The sequence below is a fragment of the Sus scrofa genome, chromosome 1 (genome assembly GCF_000003025.6).
Source record: "Sus scrofa isolate TJ Tabasco breed Duroc chromosome 1, Sscrofa11.1, whole genome shotgun sequence".
NCBI lineage: Eukaryota > Metazoa > Chordata > Mammalia > Artiodactyla > Suidae > Sus > Sus scrofa.
This window is the reverse complement of record NC_010443.5, coordinates 164,959,708-164,982,492: the sequence shown is the minus strand read 5'-3', so window position 1 is coordinate 164,982,492 and position 22,785 is coordinate 164,959,708. Positions and strand designations below refer to the sequence as shown.

General features: G+C 48.2%; 1 long non-coding RNA gene across 1 annotated transcript; it reads left to right on the top strand.

Moving 5' to 3' along the window:
- On the top strand, positions 223-20,581 carry LOC110261941. The gene is made up of 3 exons (XR_002346356.1): positions 223-3,010; positions 15,181-15,292; positions 18,209-20,581. It is a non-coding gene; the product is annotated as an uncharacterized LOC110261941 (long non-coding RNA).

Here is a 22,785-nt window from a genome sequence, read left to right as displayed (position 1 = left end):
ACTTCACTAATAAGAGTATTATGGTCCATCCATGTCATTGCAAATGGCAGAATTTCATTCTTTTTTATGGCTGAGTAATATTCCATTGTAGAAGTATACGACATCTTTATCCATTTATCTGTCATTGGACACTTGGGTTGCTTCCATATCTTGTCTATAGTAAGCAATGATGCTATGAACACTGGGAAGCATGTATATTTTCAAATTAAAGTTTTCATTTTCTTTGGATATATACCAGCAGTGGAACTGCTGGATCATCTGGTACTTCTATTTTTAGTCTTTTGAGGAACCAGAGCTTGAAGTTTTGATATTCAACTACACTAGAATTTCAGTTTACTGAAATGAAACTGTCTCAGAGACAAAAAAGGCCCAGAAGAACTACAAGACCTGCTTGAGATTTTATTTAGGGATAGGAAGAAAGAGAACAGCCCCAAAAGACAGGGAAAAAGTGAAGTTGACTTCTGTTTGCATATTGAGTCCAGGTGGAACCATAAAACGGTCACATCTGTGTAAAGTGCTGGCACACAAGCTGCACCACCCATCTCCCCTGGACCCTGGGAAAAGCTGATTCCAAGGCCCCCTTGGCTCTGTTCCAGCCCTGGAGGTGCTTCCCCTTCCTAGGAAGGCCTTGCTCAAGACTGGAGGCTGAGAGCAGTAAAACTCGTCTGCAAATGTTGCCTCAGCCTCAGGAATTTACACTTGCCCCTCTGCCGTCTGCCGAACATTCCTGCCTGAAATTCCAGCTGAACCAAGAAACAACTGCTCTGTGAAGGCCCCACGCCTGGCAGGGGCTGGCAGGCCTCTCCCAACTTCCGAATTGCTGTCAGAGGCCATGATCTCACTTCCTCAGCCCGCTCCAATGTGGATGCTGTGGGGACACAGGGCTCAGCTCTGGCTCAGACCCCCACGGGCTGCCCAGCTGGCTTAGGGAGGCCACGGCCATCACCTGCTCCCTGCTCTAGAGAGTCACACACCGCGCCCTTGTTCAAAATCAAATGCACAGAGCAAACACCTCGTTCCAGGAGAGCTGGGGCTGGAGGGTGTTCTACTGGCTCAGCTTTTGGATAAGGTAGAAGGGAGGAAAGGAGCTGCCATTTATTTGACACTTCCTTGGGCTGGGTGCCTGATGTGGGCTGTCCTACACTCCTGACAACAGCCATGTGACGTGGATAGTTTTTCAAACCTTACAGAAGAGGAGAGAGGTCCCCAAAGTTAGAAAACTAGCAAGTGGCAGGGTTGCATTTTCCACGTTCTTTCCACAGCATTATGCGATTCTGGATATGGTACCGTTCTCACACTAACATGCTTCTCAGCAGCTGTAAATTCAAAATTGTTTTTCTGGCATGGAATATTGAATGGAGTCCTGCAGTGTTAAAGAGACAAGGGCTGGGGTCAGCCTGCCTGAGCTCCACCTCTTGGGAGCTGTGTACCTGTAAAGGAGTTACTTAACTTCTCTGAACCTCCGTTTCCTTATTTGTAAGGAATAATAATAATAATAACAGCACCTTCCCAGAGTTTTCAGTGAAGCAGGTTAAGGATCTGGCATCATCACTGCAGTGACTCAGGTCGCTGCTGTGGCGCAGGTTCGATCCCTCGCTCAGGAATGTCTGCATGCTTTAGGTGGGGCCAAGAAAAAAATAAAAGCACCTTCTCCATGCATCGTAAAGATGACATGTAAGAACGCGTGGGAAGTGCCAGTCCAGAGCTTGGTGTGCTGTATGTGTTCAGTAATTTTAAAAACTGAAGTTTTAGTTGATCTACAATGTTGTGTTAGTTTCGGGTATACAGCAAAGTGATTCAATTATATACATACATTTTTTTTTTTCCTTATAGGTTACTACAACATATTGAGTATTGTTCCCTGTGCTACACAGTAGGTCCTCGTTGATAATTAATTATCACCTGTGATTACCCTTATCCCAGACCAGTGAGGGGGTGGAACAGATTGTGGTTACTCCTTGTTGACAGATGATTAGGACTCTGAAGTTCAAAGGTTAGATGATCTCCAGAGTCAGAGAAATGGCCCTAATCCCTGGCCTGTGTCTCCGAACACTGCTAGCTCCCCCAAGGGTCCCCTTTCACCCTGGGAGGTCCCCCAGGGGTTTCTGATCATTTGCCAACACACTCTCCCATCACAGCCCCCCCTCAGCAGGAGGCATTGAGCCATGTGCAAAGATGGAGAAGGTTCTGTAGGTGGCTGGTGCTGCAGGCTACCAGGGAATGCTGGTTCTATGTGCTCGGTATCTGGGGAGAAGTTTGCAGGGGTGGGACGAGGTGGCTGCTTGGAAGAGACAAAAAGTACGGAAGGCTTCATAGGCAAAAACTGTCCCCACTCCTCTGCCCCAATCTCTGTAAGATTCTCTCTCCCCTGACAATAAAGTTCTTGACATCATTTCATGTCACGTTAAATTTTTTCCTAGATCCCTCCATTTGATCCCTTGAAGTATTACACTAAGCTTCTCTCCCCTGGCAGCCCCTAAACACTCTCCAACTTGTATGCTGTCAGCTCTGTTTCCCCCTGGTTAAGCTGGGGATCCCCCCACCACCCATCCCCAAGTGGCAGCCAGCCCACATTTGCACATCTGGGCATCTGGACAATTGCCACCTTGGACGCTGCGAACAATAGCAAATCTACAAGCCAGCAGAAGAATCCAGCTCGTTCTGAGTAAAAATAACCTGTCAAATCAATTACAGTGGCAGAGCCAATTAGGGTGACCGCAGGGGAATAAATATGCAGTGTTTAACTTAATCATCTTTCTGTTCCAACGGCACTCTGGCGGGGCTGCATGACTAAGGCAAATGACTGTTGTATAACTGATATTTTTATTCTTTGCCCCTTCTCTTTAGAAAGAGAAGCTGTTAGATTTCATTTCCTTCCACGTGGGAGAATAAAAGACAAAGGGAAAAAAAGACTGTCGCTGAACCTGTACATATGATAAGATAAAATGTCTAAGACCCTCCATTGTGAATAAATACATGTGAAGCTAGTCATTAACTACGTGACCTTAGGGTAAGTCACTTTTCTTTTCTGATGCCCCATCTGGGAAAAAAGGGGTTTGGACTTGGTGACCTCCAAGAGCCATCCTTAGACATTCTGACTTTCTATTACCTTAGACAACTTTGACTCTGAAATTCTACAGTCACAACGGCATCTTACTTATCTTTGAGTTACCCCGTAGCTCCTTGGACAGTGTCTGTATACTGAGGTGTTCAATCAATATCTGCCGAGCACAATTATTTGTCTCGCTCTTCACATTAATATTGCCCGTCTCTGACACTAGCCAGGCCCTCGAAGATCGAGAGCCAAATGGTGGAAAGAAGAACATTCTCCGTTTGAGGAAAGTTAGGTGTGTCTCAGTGAAATGCCAGAGTCTTGTGTGATGGGGTTAGATGATGTCAGAGGCAGTACATTCTTAGAAGAGAGGGAGATTTCCAGCCCTAGGATGGTCACGAAGCACTTCCTGGAGGAGGTGACTTTTGGGCTGGGCTCTGAATTCTGAAAGATCCATTCAATGAATGGTACTCTCAGGGTATCTGTGGGAATGGCCTATTCAGAAGTGGGGAGGGGGAAATCCTAGCAGCATTGAGGGTTTGTTTTGGAAAATAAGGTATCTTTGGGAGTTCCTCTTGTGGCACAGCGAAAGGAATCCAACTATACCCATGAGGATGCAGTTCTATCCCAGGCCTTGCTCAGTGGGTCTGTGATCCAGCGTTGCCACATGAGCTGTGGTGTAGGTCGCAGACGCAGCTCAGATCCCGAGTTGCTGAGGCTGTGGCAGAGGTCGGCAGCTGTAGCTCTGATTGGACCCCTGGCCCGGGAACTTCCCTGTGCTATGGGTGTGGCCCTAAAAAAAAAAAAAAAAAAAAAGATGGCTTGGAAGCAGAACATGAAAAGCTTTGGAATCTGGGGTGGGGGTGGGGGGTGGAGTTAATATCCTAGATGCAACAGAGCAGAAGGTGGAATGCAGTCCATAAGAATATCCCCTCCTCCTCTGGCTGGTGGATGAGCTCACCGCTCTGATTAGAGATGTACTCTGGTATCAGCCTCGAGGAACAGTCTAGAGGTTCTAGAATCATGGGGAAGGAGGGAGGGACATCACTGATGGCAGATGATCCGTCCTTAACACATCATACCAAGGCCCTAAATTCACCTCCTTTGCCCAAGCATGTGCCTACAGCTTTCCAGGGCTGGAGAAGATCTGAAGGTCAGTTATTACAGAACTGCTGTTAGGGCCTTCCCTCTGTCTTCTCAGCACTCACCCTGACACGGCAGGCTGCTTGCTTCCTATACCTGTAAGCATGGTGGGCCATCGTGGGGCAAACTCTGAAGGGCCCAAGAACGAATGTTCCTGGAGATGGCCTTCTCTTAAGAGAGATGTGGATGGGATGGATTAATCCCCAGCTTGGGCAGGGGAACTCTCAGGTGTGCATCCGACTCAGTCTCCCACAGCTTCTCAGCTGGATGGAGTCCCAGCTGCCATGGTGAGGGCCTGTTCCACATCACATCTTCTATTGACATCCTTCCCTCGGTCTCACTTCCACAGCCTCCAATCTTGGTTTCTGGGAATCACCTCCCAAGTGAACTACTCACACTTGAATCCTTGACTCAAGGTCAGCTGCAGGGGGAACCCAAATCAAGACAGTTGACGAACCTCCCTCCATTTATAGCTGGGGAAACTGAGGCCCAGAGAGAAGGGGATTTGTTCCTGGTCACCAAACAGCTGGTTGAGTTGGGGTTCGGAGTGTGGACCTGCAGAGCCCCAGCCACAGGTCCAGACAGGTCTTAGATTGGTTCTTCCCTATCTCTGCTCCCCACTTAGACCCCCACCCAAAGTCAAAAGTCAGTAGTAGAAGCTATTTTTCCTCCACTCCTACTGGAACAGAAAGCAAGAGGCCTCAGCAAGGGGGAAGGGGCGAGAGTCTGAGACTCCCAGAGGTGGCCCTCGTTATCCTGGGAAGTGCTCTTGTCTCCACGGTAACCAGGGCAGCCACCCCATTTATCTGTTTAATCGAAGAGGCCTTATTCTTGGGTTACGACTACTGGAGCTGAAATGGCATGTTTGCAAAATGGGATTATTAGCCTTAAAAAAGGGGAGGTAGGACATGAAGCTAGGGGTCTTTTATATCGACATTAAAGAAGTATGATACTCAGAGAAAGACTTTCAAGGGGCCAGAGCAACTCCACATGAAGATAGCAACCAGAAAATGGAGTGGAGATGGATAGAGTGGTATCCTTTTAAAAGCAAGCAGAGACATAATAGTGAAGCTGTTTATTGTCAGTGAAAGGAATCCAAGGGGAATATCACTGAAGAACAAAGACATTTTCTGTCTCTTTAAATAACTCAAGGCAGCTTGACATCTTAGTCAACAGAAGGAACAAAGATATTATGTGTTCAGGGAAAGGAAACTATTTTTCTCCTGAAAAGAAAGCAGATGTTATCACCTAGCTCTGGAGAAGTTTGAGGAACCTCGGCACAACTGGGCACTTTTCCAAGTTCAATAAACACTGCTTTGATGTGCTAACAACCCCTAATGAAGTTGCTCAGTTAAATGAGCTAACCTTTAGGCTACTAATAGATTGCTACGACAGTCTGCCTTTCTGTGTATGGAACATTAAACTGAAGATGCCTTGAGCAAATCATTCTGTTCCTGCCTTGCCATGGAGCATTTGTGAAGGGCTAATTGCAAATGCATTCATTCATTCACTCAGAAAATTCATGATTTTTACCACATGGTTGAAGAAATAAGATATATACAGATAATGGATTAAGTTGGTCACATTATAATTACATATGGTCAAACAAGGCCCACAGAGAATCATGCTGCAGGCAGGGCAGGAAAGTATCACTGTGTTCAGGGGAAGGAAAGGAGTTTCATTGAGACTGATTATCTTATTGTCTGATCCTCACACGTTCTGGGAAGAATAGATAGGTGGGAAGGTGGTCGAGGCCAAGATAGTTTAGCTGGGGCCGATGGTGTATGACGTGGAGTTGTTGGAGATGAAGCTAGAGAGATACCTTGGGTACCAGTTTGGAGGATCTGAGAGGTCATGCAAAGAAGCCTTTTCCTTAAAGGCAACAGGGAGCTATTGAATGCTCAGGATCACATTGAGGAGGAAGACTTGGCTCAATATGGTTGCCTACTTACTCCAAAGACAGTAGTTAAGATCACTGATATGGGGAGTTATCGTCATGGCACAGTGGAAATAAATCAACTAGGAACCATGAGGTTGTGGGTTCGATCCCTGGCCTTGCTCACTAGGTTAAGGATATGGCATTGCCATGAGCTATGGTGTAGGTCACAGACAAGGCTCAGATCTGGTGTTGCTGTGGCTGTGGCATAGGCCTGTGGCTACAGCTCCAATTAGACCCCTAGCCTGGGAACCTCGATATGCCACGGGTGCAGCCCTAAAAAGACAAAAGACAAAAACAAACAAACAAAGAGTCCCTGATATGGTATTGACATGATGAGTTGGTTATGAAGTCCATTCACACATGTGGCTAATTTGGTGGGTGGGAGGGAGAGAGGAAGGAAGGGAGTGAACTATTAAAGATTTCAAATTATAAAGTGAAAGAGGAATTTCTCAGCTGGGTTAGACAGCAAGGACACGCTCTCCTTGCTAGAAACCAAGACCAAGCTGATACCCAGATCTGGCACATACCGTGGAATCTGAGCAGCACCCATGTGAGTTGCTGGTTAAAATTCTGCTGGGTTTTCCCTGATAAACCCTTAGACACTTAACATTCATTTATAATGAATGCTCATCCACAAAACTTTGGCTTCAGGCTGGACCTCAGCCTAATTAATCTGTTTTTTTTTTTCCGGCATCCTTCCCAAATCTATCAGGGGGAGTAAAATTTCAGCAAGGTTGCTTGCATTTCTGGAAGAGGTCTTTTGCATTTCTCATCATTTGGGTTTTTCCCCTTTCAGTCCTCTCACACCAGACTTCAGAAATGTATGTTTCAGTCAATATTCTATTAACCAGAACACTCAGGGAGTGGGGGGTGGGGGAAAAGAAATTTTCTGAGTAATAGAAGGATCTGTTGATAGAACTCAATTTGGTTCCGTCTTCTTTCTGGCTGCGAGTTATTAAAAAAAATGTCTGAGTCACTTTTTCTGCCCTGCGATTGTGATTAAGTGGATTCTTGCTGAAGAGGGTTCTTGCGGCCACAGAGGAGTGGTGTGGTCATCAATAACCACAGGCCGGGGCCAGAGAAAGGGTTGAAAAAGGAGGAGGGCAGAGGTCAGCCACCCCTGACCACGTGGCAGCAGGGCACCACGGAAACTGAAAGCCAGCTGCTGCCACATCCCCCGTGGCCCCCTCCGTCAGCCTCTTCCCCTCACATCACCCGGCAGAGGACAGAGGGTCAGGATCGTGGCACAATCCTGTCTCTTGCCTCATCTTCCCCTGACTTTCCCGAGGGAAAGATGGATGTTGGGGGAGTTATTTTAAAGGGCAACTTCCAGGGCAGGTCCTAAGGGTCTGGACACCCCGGCTCAATCACGTATTAGGAAGAGCAATGCCCCGTGAACTGGAAGAGGGCATTTCTTGTCCTGATCTGCTGTTCATTACCTGTGTGGCCCTGGGCCAGCGGCTTCTCTCTGGGCCTCATTATCTGGCTCTGTAAAGGGAGGGGGCTGGGCTGTGGTCTGTGGGGTCCCTTCCAAGCAGCTGTACAATAGGGCTAATAATGTCTTTCATGCTCACCTCAGGGAGGTGCGTTGAGATCAAAATTAAAGTGATGGGAAATACCTGGGAAGCTGTAAAGGCCTATGTAACTGGGAGTAAGTCTCCATGACAGGGATTTCCTGATGAAAGCCAGGTGTCAGTGTTTCCAGGTTGGAGGGAAGGGGGCCTGGGGGAGAGGCGAGGGAAGTGAGGTGGGCAGCTGGCCTCTCAGTCTCTCTTTAGGCAGGCTCCCCATCCTGCTCCCACTCTCCGCACCCAGGAGGACCCTACTCCCCGCCCCTTGCCCGGCGCACACCTTGTGACACTGGGAGAACCTCCGTTGCTTCTGCACCCTGGGTCCTCAGGACATCTCTGGCGGGCAAGCAGACAGATATCTTCATCACGCCTCTGACAGGATGAGAAACCAAGTCACTTCTGGGGAGAGGTCAGACGATGCACCCCAAGTGTCCTGGCAAGTCAGAGCCCTAACCAGCCTCTCCAAAGTATGATCAGAGAAGCACAGGCTCTGAAAGCAGAGGGTTCTAATCCCTGCTGGGCTGACTCCCTCACCAGCTGTGTGCCCCGGGCCAAGCTCTGCAACTTCCCTGAACTTTACTTTCAGACAAATCTGAGAGGCCTTCTGGATGCTTCTCAGGAGGTTTCAACTGAGTTGAGCCCCTTTGCCCACAGCAGTGAGCTCAATAGGACCCCCATATGGGACAATGCCTGGCACTGGAGAGGCACTTACAAAGGCAGATGCAGCTGGAGCAGCGAAGTGCACTGTTTTCCACCGAAGGCTCTGAAAATCTACCCCCTCTCACCACCCCCACCACTGCGTAGACCTTGTCTTTAGAACCAGACCTCACTCAAGTGCACTCTGACTCCCACACGGCTCCTCTTCACTCCCCAAGCCTTTGACCTTGAACCTCAGCCGTTCTCAGGAAGGTGTTGGGACAGATCCATAATTCTGGGACATCATTGCTCCTCAAAGGTGCAGGGAAGTTTTCGGGAAATAGAACTTGGAGGGAGCTAAATTTTGGCCAAGAGGGTTGTGGTTTAGTCCCTTGAGCTTGGAGTTTAACAGAACCTTAAGACACATTTGGCATCTGTGTAAAATCTCTGCTCTGCGTCCCCAGCTGCAGGACAATGGGGGCCATTTATAACTTTGCACATGGAATGAAAACATCTGGTTCAAATAACATACACGCACCCCCAACAGGAACACATTACAATAGAGGCGGTCACTCTTAAACTGAATGCACTCTCTCGCCTCTCAATTCACAGACCATGGGAAACAATAAAGAAGACACAAACCCCATTTTGAAGGAACTGGTAGGAATCATTTTATCTAACAGTGCTCGCTTTAAAGTTAGGATATCTGAGATGTTGAGTGACTGGTCTGAGGTCACACAGCAAGTGAGAGACAGTGGGACCGGAAGCCAGGTGGCCCAACATCCATGCTGCAGCTTTTCTCCAGCTCCATGCCTAGGCGGAAAGCAAGCAGGACCCTCTGCCCTTTTTGAGTCTCAAGGATGGAGAGAGGCCACCCTGTTCTGCCAAGAAATTAGAGGGCTCAGGGTCCCCAGCCAGCAGATGGCCTTTTATCACAAGCAGCAAGGCCATCTGTGACGTCAGTCCTGATGTTGCAGAGGGAGACGCCAGAGGCACCGAACCTGCAGGGAGGTGGGGCACTCTGCAACCATCCAGACAGGGGTCACGAGCCCCGGGGCGCTCAGGGCCTATCTTCCAGGGGTAGCGCAATGAAGAATAGGCGATTGTGCCCTGCAGCCCACTGAGTGCGCACTTCTCTAGGGAAAACATCTTTGGAAGCCGAGCTGTCGTTTCTTGCCCTGTTTTGTTCTAAATTCTTGATTTCTCTGGTTCTCCCTCTTTCCAGGGTCCCTCCATTAAGGTTCTGTGGCTCCGGGCTCCCATAAGGATTCTCCCCAGGGAGGGAACTGGCAAATCCCTGCCCCATTTTGCCCTTCTTGTTGTGGAATCGCTGATTTCTGAGGCCCTGCGGGAAGAGAAATATCCCTTCATAGTTACTCCTGCCCTGTCTTCCCAGAAGATTGTCCCCCAACCCCTGAGACCTCATTCGGGGCTCTTTTAAAAAAAAGCACAACCATGGCTAGAAGGGGAGGCTGACTGCACTTGGGGCATGAGGGCTCCAGGGGAATCTGGAGTAATGTGGGTTTTTTTGTTTGTTTTTTAACCTAAACAGTTATGCTGAGTTGTCCTTAACTGAGATGGGGGACATGTGGGTGACACAGGTTGAGGCAGTGAAGATCAGAAGTTCCATTTTGGACATATTTTGACTATGGTCCTTATTGGACCACCAAGTAGGACTTCTAAGAAGACAGTTGGCTATATGAGCTGCAGGTTCAGAAGAGACGTCTGATTGGAGAGAGAAATTTGGAAGCTCTCAGTATAGATGATATATAAAGTCCTCAGAGAGTGAAATGGGGTAATGGGATGGGAGGGTTGATGAATGTGAGATGCTTCACCTGACAGCTTGAGGTGCCCAGCGTCTGATACCTCGCTAATACACAGATGGATATAGGGAGGCTCAGGGAATGAGGGTCACTGTGGTCAGTGGCAAAAATCTTGAGAAGGGTAGACTAAACACACATTATTCCTGGTAGACCCTAAACCCTCCAATCCTGGTAGAGGGGGTTGCTGTCTCTACAGAGATCAGATCCTCAGGAGCCCTCTGGACTCTGATCCTTTAATCCAGGCTGTTTCACTGCTGAGTCCTCCATGCAGCCAGCACCCAGTTAGAGGGAGGGCTGGACGGCCCAGCCATGTCAAGACAAAACCCAGACCCTGCTTGCCTCATGCTCACATTACTCCAGCTACTGTCTGGTGGTTCCCTTGCTTCTGACTGCTGGGGGCTTTTTGTTCCCCTGCCTGACATGCTCCCGTTGGATCTGGCCGTGGATCAGATGTCTCAGCATCATCGCACTCTATCCCTACAACAGTCCTCTGAGGAATCCTATTCTCTTGTTACCCCACTTCAGAAGTAAAGTAAAATGACAACACTCACTCCCTAGGGCATCCCACTCGTCCCAAGGCCTCAAACATCATCTATGCCAAGGGCTCCCAAACTTTCCTCTGCGATCAGACCTCTCTCCTGAACTCCAAACTCTTTTCTCTACCTAAATCCATTTCCTCTACTTGGTTAACTCCTACTCCTGCATTTCAGCTTAAATGTTCCATCCTTCAGGAAACCTCTAAAAGCCTCTCCTCACTCTGGGCCAGGTACCCTCTTGAGAGTCCTCATAACATCCTGTCACCACGTGGCATTGAGTTCATCTATTTTTTTGGCTTCTATTTCTAGATTTCATAAAGTTTATGGCTTAAAATACAAAGTATAAAATAGGTAAACAACAAGGACCTACTATATAGCACAGGGAATTATACTCAATATCTTGTAATGGTTTATAATAAAAAGAATCTGAAAAAGAATCTGTATGTAAAGAATATATACATATATGTATATATATGTGTAAAATGAATCACTTTGCTATATACTTGAAACTAACACATTATAAACTATACTTCTATTGAAAAAGTACACAAAGAGAATGATGGGATAAATTATAAGTGGTGATTTTGGCATGATGCCCCATCTCTCCCCCCTCCCCCAAACCCCCAGAGAGGACTTGGGAGCAACAGATTCAGAGTCAGTCAAACCTGGGCTTAAATCCCAGTTTGGCAAGTTCTTTTTTTGGGGGGAGGGGGGTACACCTGTGGCATATGGAAGTTCCCAGACTAGGGGTTGAATCAGAGCTATAGCTGCCAGCCTACACCACAGCCACAACAACCTGGGATCCAAGCTGCATGTGTGACCTACACCACAGCTCAGGGCAATGCCAGATCCTTAACTCAATGAGTGAGGCCAGGGATTGATCCTGCATCCTCATGGATACTAGTCAGGGTTCCTACCGCTGAGCCGCAATGGGAACTCCCCCAGGTTGGCCAGTTGTTTTTTGTTTTTTGGGTTTTTTTTTTTTTTTTTTTTTTTTTTTTTGTCTTTTTGCCATTTCTAGGGCTGCTCCCACGGCACATGGAGGTTCCCAGGCTAGGGGTCCAATCAGAGCTGTAGCCGCCGGCCTACACCAGAGCCATAGCAATGCTGGATCCGAGCCGCATCTGTGACCTACACCACAGCTCATGGCAATGCCGGATCCTTAACCCACTGGGCAAGCCAGAGATCGAACACCCAACCTCATGGTTCCTAGTCAGATTCGTTAACCACTGCGCCACGACGGGAACTCCAGCTTGGCCAGTTTTTAGCTGTGCGACCCAAGAGTATCTATAAAATGAGTTAATAACCATACCTACTCCATGGGATTGTTGGGAGAGGTAGTTGAGGCCAGCCCTAGAACAGAGTAAGGCTCAAAACGCTGTGGAAGTACATGCTCATATTCACGATTAACCCTCTTTCCTTGGGAATAAGACCAACATGCAGGGCCAGGTATTCAGCGAGCATAACATGGGACCCAGCCAGTGCCTGGGAGGACAGCAAGGGGAAGGCCAGGCTTTATGTGCCAAGGGTCCCAGTTCCCAAGTACTTCCTCGGAAGGGCAGTCACTTCTTTCCAGCACATGACTGGGCAAAACCAGCAAGGCTTTGACAAGTGGGGCCTGGAAGAGTGGCTTTAAGGAGAGATAATGCTGGCTTCCTAGGGCCTCAATCGTTAACAAACAGCGGCTTCCAGGTGTCTTTCCTCATGCACGTTCTGCACTCTGCCTGGTTCTTCCCTTCTGTCTACATCTTTCAGTCTCTACATGACGCCTCTGCTCACCTCTCAGCCTAGACCCCCCAGAATGCATCCCTTTATTTCATGCTGTTGGAACCTGAGTCACAAAGGCTGCTGGAGACCTGGGGGCTGTGGCTTTCAGGAAAGGAGCCTTATGACCATGGAAGGAGGTTCCTCGGGAGTCCCCTGTGGGATCGTCCCCTGCTCTCCCTGTTCCCACACCTGTCCAGCTGGTCAGATGCCTGTGGGTGACTTCTGGATCCAGACCCGAGAGTCCCCCTCACTCTAATTGGGCATCTCCTGGATGGAGCTCATCTTTAGCACTGGCCATCTCAGGCTGGGCCTTGGCCTTGAGCCTCCTCTCCAGGGCAGCAGACCCAGGCCCAGGCCCCTTTCAGCTTCACTAGTTTCCACTTGGAGCTGACTGCTTACAGGGACCAGTAGCCTTACCACGGGTACCCAGTAGGACAGGCCCTCCACCACTGGTCTCCAGGGCTCAGAACAGCTTCGCCTCACCGTGAAGCCTCCATACTCTTGAGTTTCTCGCTGAGTCCTCTTCTCTGAACACTTCATGCCATACCCTTTTTTGTCCGAAGTACAATTATTTGCACCCCTCATTTAGTCCTTAACTATACACTTTAGAAATAATTTTTGCATAGTATGGTGAAAAAGAAGGCATTCTTTACAGTTACCAAATCCTGGCTCTGCTGAGGGATTTAGGCCAATGATGCCACCTTTCTGGGCCCCTGTTTCTGCCTCTGTAAAATGGGATCATAGTAACCTTTCTCATGGGTCTACTGGTTAGGAATTGATGGGTTATCATATCAAGTGCCTAGTGGGGAGCCTGCCACATAATAAGTGGTCCATAATTGGCAGTGTTATTACCTAGAGAGGCTGTGACTCAGCATGTGTACTCTAGGGCTTTAAATGTGCTCTACCACTTACCAGCTTTAGGATCTTGGGTAAACTTCTTAACTTTTATAAGATTTGATATCCTCATGTATGAAATGGGACTAACAATGTTTATTTTTTTAAAAAAATTATTTTAGGAGTTCCTGTCTTGGCTCAGCGGAAACAAATCTGACTAGGAGCCATGAGGTTGCAGGTTCGGTCCCTGGACTCGCTCAGTGGGTTAGGATTGGGTGTTGCCATGAGCTGTGGTGTAGGTCACAGACATGGCTCGGATCTAGCGTTGCTGTGGCTCTAGTGTAGGCCGGCAGCTGTAGCTCCAACTGGACCCCTAGCCCGGGAACCTCCATATGCCGTGGTGCGGCCCTAAAGAAAAAAGGCAAAAAAAAAAAAATTATTTTATTGAAGTGTAGTTGATCCATAATGTGGTGTTAGTTTCTACTGTACAGGAAAGTGATTTAGTTATATACACACACACACGCACATACATATTTTTCCATATTCTTTTCCATTATGGTTTATCACAGGACACTGCATATGACTCCTGTGCTACACAGCAGGACCTTGTTGCGTATCCATTCCATATACAATAGTTTGCGTCTGTGGACCCCACACTCCCAGCCCATCCCTCCCCGCCCCCTTGGCAACCGCCAGTCTGTTCTCTATAACAGTGTCTCTTCTGAAAGGCGAGGAAACCGAGGCCCACACAAGTTAACTGACCTGCCCCAAGTCACACAGCCAGCATGCTATGAAGGCACTAGAGCCTGTTCACTTGACCTCTACTGCAGAATGACATGAGGGACCTACAATAAGGATGTGCGGGGGGAGGAGCCACCATTTCTGCTGGGGGCGTGGCTGAGGAAGAAGACGGGGAAAGCTTTCAATGCCAGATGAAGATTGCTCTGGCCCTGGGGAGACAGTGTATGTGGTTAAGCTGAGAATGAGGTTAAAGAGTCACCCAGATGGTTGCACAACAGTGTAAATGTGCTTAATGCCATAGAACTGTATGCTTATGTATGGCTGAAATGCTAATTGAGATTTTGTAAAATTAAAAATAAAAATTTAGGAGTTCCCGTCATGGCTCAGTGGAAATGAATCTGGCCAGTATCCATGAGGATGCACGTTCGATCCCTGGCCTCGCTCAGTGGGTTAAGAATCCGGCTTTGCCACGAGCTGTGGTGTAGGTTGCAGATGTGGCTCAGATCTGGCATTGCTGTGGCTGTGGTGGAGGCCAGTGGCTACAGCTCAAATTCAATCCCTAGCCTGGGAACCTCCATATGCCATTGGTGCAGCCCTAAAAACAAGACAAAAATAAATAAATAAATATAATATAAAAATGTAATGTACAATTTTCTTAAAAATAACAGCTTATTCTAGTGCTATATGTTTTCTGTAAACATCAAGAAAACAGAGATTATGAAGCAAAAAATCAAAATAATTTGTTATTCCACCATTCCGATATAAATGATGTCACTATTTTTATTTTCATTTTTTGTGACCTCAAGGCATATAGAGTTCCCAGGCCAGGTATCAGATCCCTACCACAGTTGCAACCTACACTGTAGCTGCAGTAACACCAGATCCTTTAACTCACTGTGCTGGGCCAGGGATTGAACCTGCATCCCGGTGCTGCAGAGATGCCAATGATCCCATTATGCCACAGCAGGAACTCCTAAATAATGTGATTTTAATGCATAACTCTCTGGGGTTGTTTTCATATATATGTTTTGATGGTTATTTACTAAAGATGGGAACTTACTGTATGTCAATATGTATAGTTTTGTAACTTACATTTTTCCCCTCACCAAATTAAGAAATGTCCTTGTCTTTCAAATAGAAATAAAAAGAGAAAGAAAGTCGTCCCAGGTAGGAAGACTGGCACGAACAAAGGCATGAAGGGATGACAATGCAAAGCGAGTCTGGAAAAAGTGAGAAGTCCAGAGAAGCAGGTGTGCAAATGACAAAGAGGAATATAATGGGAAGAAAATCTGGGTTGGTTGCTTGAATCTGGAGACTAGAGGGTCTTCAAGGAAAAAAAAAAATATGCCAGAAAACTGGGCTAAAGGAAGATACTACACTCTATCACAAGACTTAGCTGAGGCTCCTGGTAGCCAAGGCAAAAAGAGAAACACAGAAAAGGAAAAGAGGTTTCCATGTTACAAAGGAATGAAGAGCACATGTGCTCTGGAGCCTGGCTCCCATGATTTGAGTCCTGGCTCTGATATTTAAATAGCAGTGTTGCTTTGGCAAATGAGTTAACCTCTTTTTGATTCATTCCTCTACTTATAAAACAGGAAAAATAGCAGTGCCAACTTCATATGGTTGTGGTGAGAATTAAATGAACTAATGTGTGTGAAGCACTCAGAGCCTTACACATTGGAAACTTCCAATGAAAGTTAGAAATCACTTTGACCAATACTTTTTCCTGGCTGAATTCATTCATTCATTCTTTCCTTCCTTCCTTCCTTTCTTCCCTCCCTCTCTTTCTCTCTCTTACTCTCCCTCTCTCTTCTTCCTTTTTTTCTTGTTTGGCCACTCTGTGGCATGTGGAAGCTCCCATGCCAGGGATCAGACCTGAGCCTCAGTTGTGATCTACACCACATCTGTGGCAACGCTGGAGCCTTAACCAACTGTGCTGGGCCAGGGATTGATCCAGAGACACTGACAATCCCAATGTGCCACAGCAGGAACTCCTAAATTCTAAGATTAATGTGTCTTGAGGTTTCCTTTTGCAAAGAGCTCTGAGCAAGATAAGGGATAGTATTTTCAATAAAAATGGGACAGTTACCATGGCTGCCTTCTCTGTGAGCCTGCATCTGACATCTCCTGGAAAGAAGCCAAAGGGCTCTAAGGGAGAGCCAGTGCTCCCATCCAGGCCCCGAGCTTCCTGACTGCCTGACCTGCGCCAGGAAAGGAAGGCTTTTCACTCCCTTCCCGCCTGCTCTCCTTCTCCCTGTTCAGGTCATCCCCTAAGCCGGGCTTTCTGCCTAAGTCGTTTCCTGTTTCCTGTTGCCTGAACATTTATCTCTCGCACATTCATGCTTTTTTCTCCTATCATCCTCTGCCTGGAATACTTCTTCCTTCCAGAATCCCCCTGGCAAACTCCTGCATGTCCTTCAAAACTCACTTCCTTTCTCTGGCCTTCCCTGCCCACCCCCCATCCCCCGCCCCCACCAAGTTCTCCCCTGCTTCTGGAGGGCTGTGTACCACCCTCTCTTCTGGGATGTGTGACGGTGATAAGGGTGACAGTGATAGCGATGAAGGTGGCAGGACTTATATACCAACATCGTGTTATGCACTAGGCACACGTTAAGTGCTTCACAAGCGTTTTTCAGTTAATTTTTACAACCATACAAGGAAGTTGCCATTTGCCACCCCCATTTTATAGAAAGGGAAACTAAGGCAGAGACAGGTGAGACGATGTGCTACAGCCACACAGCTAGAAGCAAAAGGGCCGAGGTTTGTACACAGGGAATCTGTCTGCAGAACCAGCACCCACAACTATTATGCCAATCCGCTTCCCTGTATTATTATTTCTATTTTTATCATTATGATTATTAAAAAGTGATGATAGATTTGTTTCCTTTGTCCTTGCATCCAGGGCCTGGCTCCAGGCTGGACACCCAGGGAGCACTGAAGGGAAAAAAACTGCCACTGTTCATTCTGGGCAGTTCATTCAGCTCAGCATAAATGAGTCAAAGCTCATTTCAAAGGTTTCTTCCTCTCTGAATCACTCCGACCAGATTTGAGAGTTCCTTTCATTGAGGCCCCTTATGGCTTTACACTTTTCCAGTGGCTTTTTTTTTTTTTTAGGGCGGCACCTGTGGCATATGGAAGTTCCCAGGCAAGGGGCTGAATTGGAGCTACAGCTGACGGCCTACACCACAGCCACAGCAACATGGGATCTGAGCCGGGTCTGTGACCTACAGCTCACCACAATGCTGGATCCTTAACCCACCAAGTAGGCCAGGGATTGAACCCACGTCCTCATGGATCCTAGCTGGGTTCGTTACTGCTGAGCCATGATGGGAATTCCCTCCAGTGGCATTTGTGGTCTTGCAGTGCCCACATGCCCAAGTACACACACACACACACACACACACACACACACACACACACACACACACATGCATGCACTCTGAGGATCCTTCCAGAGGGTGCAAGAGGAGCTGCCATATGGTGAAGCCCTACTATATATGCTAATGAGCATGCTGGGGACTGACATACCTTAACTCACTGAACCTTCACTTAATTGAATGCGGTGGGCATTGCTATTCCCACGCCACAGACAAGGAAAAAGCAAGGTTCAGAGCTGCTACGGGACCAAGCTGGGGGTTGATTCCATCACTCTCTGGCTCCAAAACCCATTCCTTCCTCCTCCCACATTTTCCTCATCCAGTCTCCTGCATCCCTGGATTTCCCAGCCCTAAATCCACGACACCAGGCTTGGCACACAGTAGGCCCGCCATAAATGTGTGCTAAATTGAAATGAACTGGATGGTGTGGGTGGTCCAGGAAAAATGTGCCACGACTCAGGCATTTCAAGTGAAATGCATAGTTTTCAGCCCAAGCATGGAGGAGCCCGCTATTTTTGGATGGCCTTGCACAAATGTTGTGTGGGCTTCCTTTTTGCTACTAAATGTCACTGCGTTAGTTTCCTAGTTTCATTCTCCTGCCTGGGCTGGGGAGGATTATGCAACCAGAGTCTAGGAATGAGTCATCACTGGCTCAGCTGCCAAACTGTCCACAATTGCCATGATATGGTACAGTCTTTTTTCCTTCCAGGCTATTTGTGGGTGGTTTTGTTTAACTTTTACAGTCTTTCTTCTCTTCCAATTTTGCTTCTCCCCATCTTTTTCTTTGAGGGTATGGCCCAAGGGTACTGAAGGCCTTCAAAACTCTGGCCACTCTGCATTTGTGAGTACAAGTCCGTCTACCTTCTGTGAAATCCATACGGGGAAGAAAATCCTCTGGTGAAGATATCATGAGGAGCTGACCCACAGAGAAGAGTGGACCGTCTTCGCAGGGTGCACAGGGGTTTCCCTCCACTGGACCAGCTGCTGCCCCCACCCCCTTCCCTGCAAGCCTGCTGGCAACAAAACTGGACGTGAGCACCCCAAACCATAGCTGTGCCCTTCACACTCCTTCCATGAGCCTGTTTCCTGGATGTGTTATGACTGCTGTGTACTTCCGGCAGGACCCAGTGGCCTTGAGCCAGAGCAGCTCTGGGCCAGGCCCCAGCCCTCACAGGATGAGCAGAGTAGACTCAGCTGCAGGGGCCGGCAGCTGTGGGCCACACAGGAGGGCCAGGCCTGGTGCTCAGGTCAACTAATGGGTATGCAGTCCTCGGTGGGTGCCAGGCACAGTGCTGGGCCCCCCAATGGGAAGGGTGACCCAATATCCTGCTGTCTAAGTGCCTCCTTATACGCACTGATTGGTCTGTGAACCAAGGCAAGGTAGGACTTGGAGGTGAAACCAGTAGCTCCACATGGGAGGAGTGGGAAAGGTAGAAACAGGAGCTGGCACAGGAACCTTTCTAGGTGAAAAAAGGCTACCAGCAAGGCTCAACCCAGTGTTCAAAGGAGGACTGTCAGGCCCTGGGGATGGGTCAGGAAGAATGGCTAGCTAGGATCACCATATGAGCAATAGTTGATCGTTTGCAGAGCACATTCTGTATGTGCCCTCAAACGATGCTGTGAAGCAGGTCCCGATCCACCCAGAGGCAGATGCAGAAAGAGGCAGTCCTGTCTGCCCCTCTCCCAACTCTTTCAGGTGGAAGCAGGGGTTTACACCCAAGAGAGGAAAGAACCCTGGATTAGAAGGGAGAGGGGTCGGGCCTAGAGTCTTGGCAGCTCGTGCCATGGGCACATGGGCAACTCTCTTAACCCTTCTGAACCTCAGTCTTCTCGCCTTTAAGATGGGGCCAAGCAAATAACTTAGAAGTGAGCTAAGGGTGGTTCATATAATGTGTGGTGTCATTCCCCTGCCTGACACTCTCCAAGGGCTCCCCATCTCAGTCAGAGAAAAATCCAAAGGGCTCACCCTGGCCCAGGAGCTTGCATGGTCTGCCTCATCCCTCCCACTGCCCCTCTGACCTGATCTCCCACCCTGCCCTGCTGTACCCGTTTTCCAAACACACCTGGCTCCCTGCAACCTCAGGGCCTTTGCACGGCTGTTTGCCTTGCCTGGAGCACTCTTTCCCTGGTACAGCACCGTCTCACTTCTCAGGTCTTTGTTCAAACATCAGCATCTCAGGGAGGCCCTTCCGAGAACCTCCTAAAAGGTACCATCTCTTCCCCAGACACTTTGTCTCCTCCCTCCACTAAAATACTAGCTCCATGAAGGGAGGACTTTTTCTGTTTTGTTCTCTGCTTGTACCTCCAGTGGCTGTATAATGCCTGGGGACACAGAGTAGATGCCCCATCAATATTCTCTGAATGAATCAAATAGAATCAGTAAAGAGGGCTTAGTCCTGTTATCCTAGAGTCTAAAGAGCCAACCCCATTTCTAACATCCTGACCCCACTAAGGCCAAGGTCTTGGGATCTTCAAAGCATGATCTCACAGAGGAAAGTGTAGCCTCTTCTCTCTCAGCTGTTCTGAAACCTCAGTTTGATAAAACAGAGCATCAATTTATCATGCAGCGGATGGCTGCATTTTGAACATCATGCTAATGGCTTTCCAGTGAGAAAATGGGCACTTAGCCCCTGTCATCAGAATCAAATGGGGTGAGAGAAGCTCCTTCAAATGCCCATTTTCCTAAAGGGAGAAACAGTCAGTTTGCAAGAAACAGGCAGTTTTTTACGACTAGCAGCGGTGGCAAGCCCAGCACCCTCCCGTGTGTCTGTCCAACAGAGGAGCAGGTTTGGAGTAGGACTATGTCTCCCTCCCTGAACTTGACTGGCAAGCACTTGAGAGCTGCAGCCGGCTGGGAGAACGCCGGCTGACCCTGCGACCGCGAGAGTCCCAGGAGTGGGTTCCTCTGGGGATCCTTTTTAAAGCTGATTGTTCCCTAAGTGATAGTGCATTTTTAATCTCTTCCTTTTGAAGACCAGTCTTTTTCCTTAAAAGGAGAGCCTAGCTAATGCTTCCATGAAAGTGTTAGTTTCCCTTTTGTAAAAATTCTAGATTTTTAAGATATTCTTCTTCTCTCTCCTTACCTCCCCTGCCAACTTTTCTTCCTGAATAACTAATGCTGGGGGGGGGTGGAGGAGGGAGATCATTATATTTTGGTAACCAATTCACTTCACTACAATGCATATATGTATATATTTCATATATTGTATTTATAATATATAAATGTAATATATATTTATAATTCATAGATTTTAAAATCTCTTTTCCTTCTCACAATCTTCCACCACTACTACCTTTGTTCATTGAGTGTTCTGAAGATTCCAGGTAGAGGTCAGGTATAGCTGAAAACTAGTAAAATAGAAATGTATAGGAGTTCCCCTGTGGTGCAGTGGGTTAAGGATCCCACGTTGTCACTATGGCGGCTCAGGTTCCTGCTGTGGTGCAGGTTTGATCCCTGGACCAGGAACTTTCTTTTCTTTTTTTTGTCTTTTTGGCCGTTCCCAGACCAGGGATCAGATCTGAGCTGCAATTGCAACCTATGCCACAGCTGTGGCAATGAGGGATCCTCAACCCACTCTGCTGGGCTGGGGATCAAATCTGTGTCCCAGTATTCCCAAGACATGCTGATCCTGTTGTGCCACAGTGGGAACTCCCCCAGGAACTTTCAAACATGCTGCGGGGGGGAAAAAAAAGAAATATATACTCCCCAGTGTTCGCCAGTGTCCTTGGTGGACAGAAGGCTGGCTGAGGCCCCTCAAGCAACCAGCAGCAAACCTGGGTGAGCTGAGGCCGAAGCGCCAGTCAGAGAGCAGGCAGGGAGCCCAAACCGGGTCCTCCAGCAAAAGCTGAGTCTGAGCAGCCAGGGCGTCTGCCAGGAGGGGGCCGGCAGCTTTAGGATCTGAGTTTGGAGAGGCTGAAAGGGAGGCAAGCCCAGGAAGGTGAGCTGCTAACCCCCTCCAGGTGGACAGCCAGAGCTCCTGGTCCCTGTGGGGCTCAGAGACACAGTTCGGCAACCGAAAAACCAGCAAGCTACCGCCAGGGAGGCACTGTGCCTCTGGCAGAGGCCAAGGCCCCACAGCGACATGGGACTTCCTGATTCCATCACACGTGATGCCAAGGTGCAAATGTTACTCTATGTGAATGGATTGGCATCCACACTCATACGAACAGCTACACAGTGGAGACTCTTATCCCACAAATACTAACAGTAACAATAAAACCTTCCCGAGCGTTTTTATTGCGTAACAAGCATGGCTCCAAGTGCTTAATGTAAGTTAGTCACTTATTCTCTGCAACAACCCTATGGGTAGGTGTGGATACTACACCCAGTTTATTTTATTTTATTTTGGCTGGGGCATGTGGAAGTTTTTTTTTTTTTTTTTTCCCATGGCATGTGGAAGGTGCTGGGCCAGGGATCAAACCTGCGCCACAGCAGCAACAAGGCTGGATCCTTAACCTGCTGTGATCCCCAAGAGAATGCAATACTATACCCATTTTAAAGCTGAGGAAACAGGCAGCTAGAAGGTAGGTGAGTTGCTCCAGGTAGAGCTGGTGATGAAGCCAAGTGGTCTGACTTGAAGCTTTCTCAGCCTTGGCACTATTGATGGTGTTGGGACAGGTTCTTCGGATCATTCTCTGTGGAGGGGGGGCTGTCCTATGCATTGTAGGAGGTTTAGCAGTAACCCTGGCCTCTAGGTGTCAGTGGTACCTCCTCCCTCACCCAAGATGTGACAACCCAAAGTGTTTTCTGACATTGTAAGATCCCCTCCCCATTGAGGACCACTGGTCTGCAGCCAGGGCCAGTTCACAGCTAAGCCCTGCCTACCAGAGCAACCTTGGGGGCACCAGCTGTGGAATTTGAGATGCCTCTAAGGAGGGACACTTCAGGTGGCTGCTCACACAAGATCTCCCAGGGGGATCCTCACAAGGGGCTTTGGCTTTCAGTTTTTAAAGTCCCACTGATCGGGTCATCTAGAATCAGTTGGACTCAGGGAAACAAACTACCCAAACACAGCTTGCAAGCCAGCTCAACAAACCAATTCCTGCTCATGTATCACAGGGGAGGGGCGCAGATGGGGGATCTGGCTGGCTGAGCACATGGGACATTCCCTTGGGCAGGTGACCAAAGTCTGCAGCAGCAGAGCAAGGAGGAGAGGCTAGATTTCCTTGTTATGTGCTGGTCCTGAGCCCTGGGCTGCAGCATAGGCTGCAGCTGTGGCTCAGATTCAATCCTTGGCCTGGGAACTCCCATACACCGCATGCACTGACATAAATATTTTTTTAAAATGAGAGGAGGAAGGAGGGAGGTACCATGGACAACATCCCCTGTTGGTTTCAGCGCTTAGGAACACAGGTGGAAGGGTGGA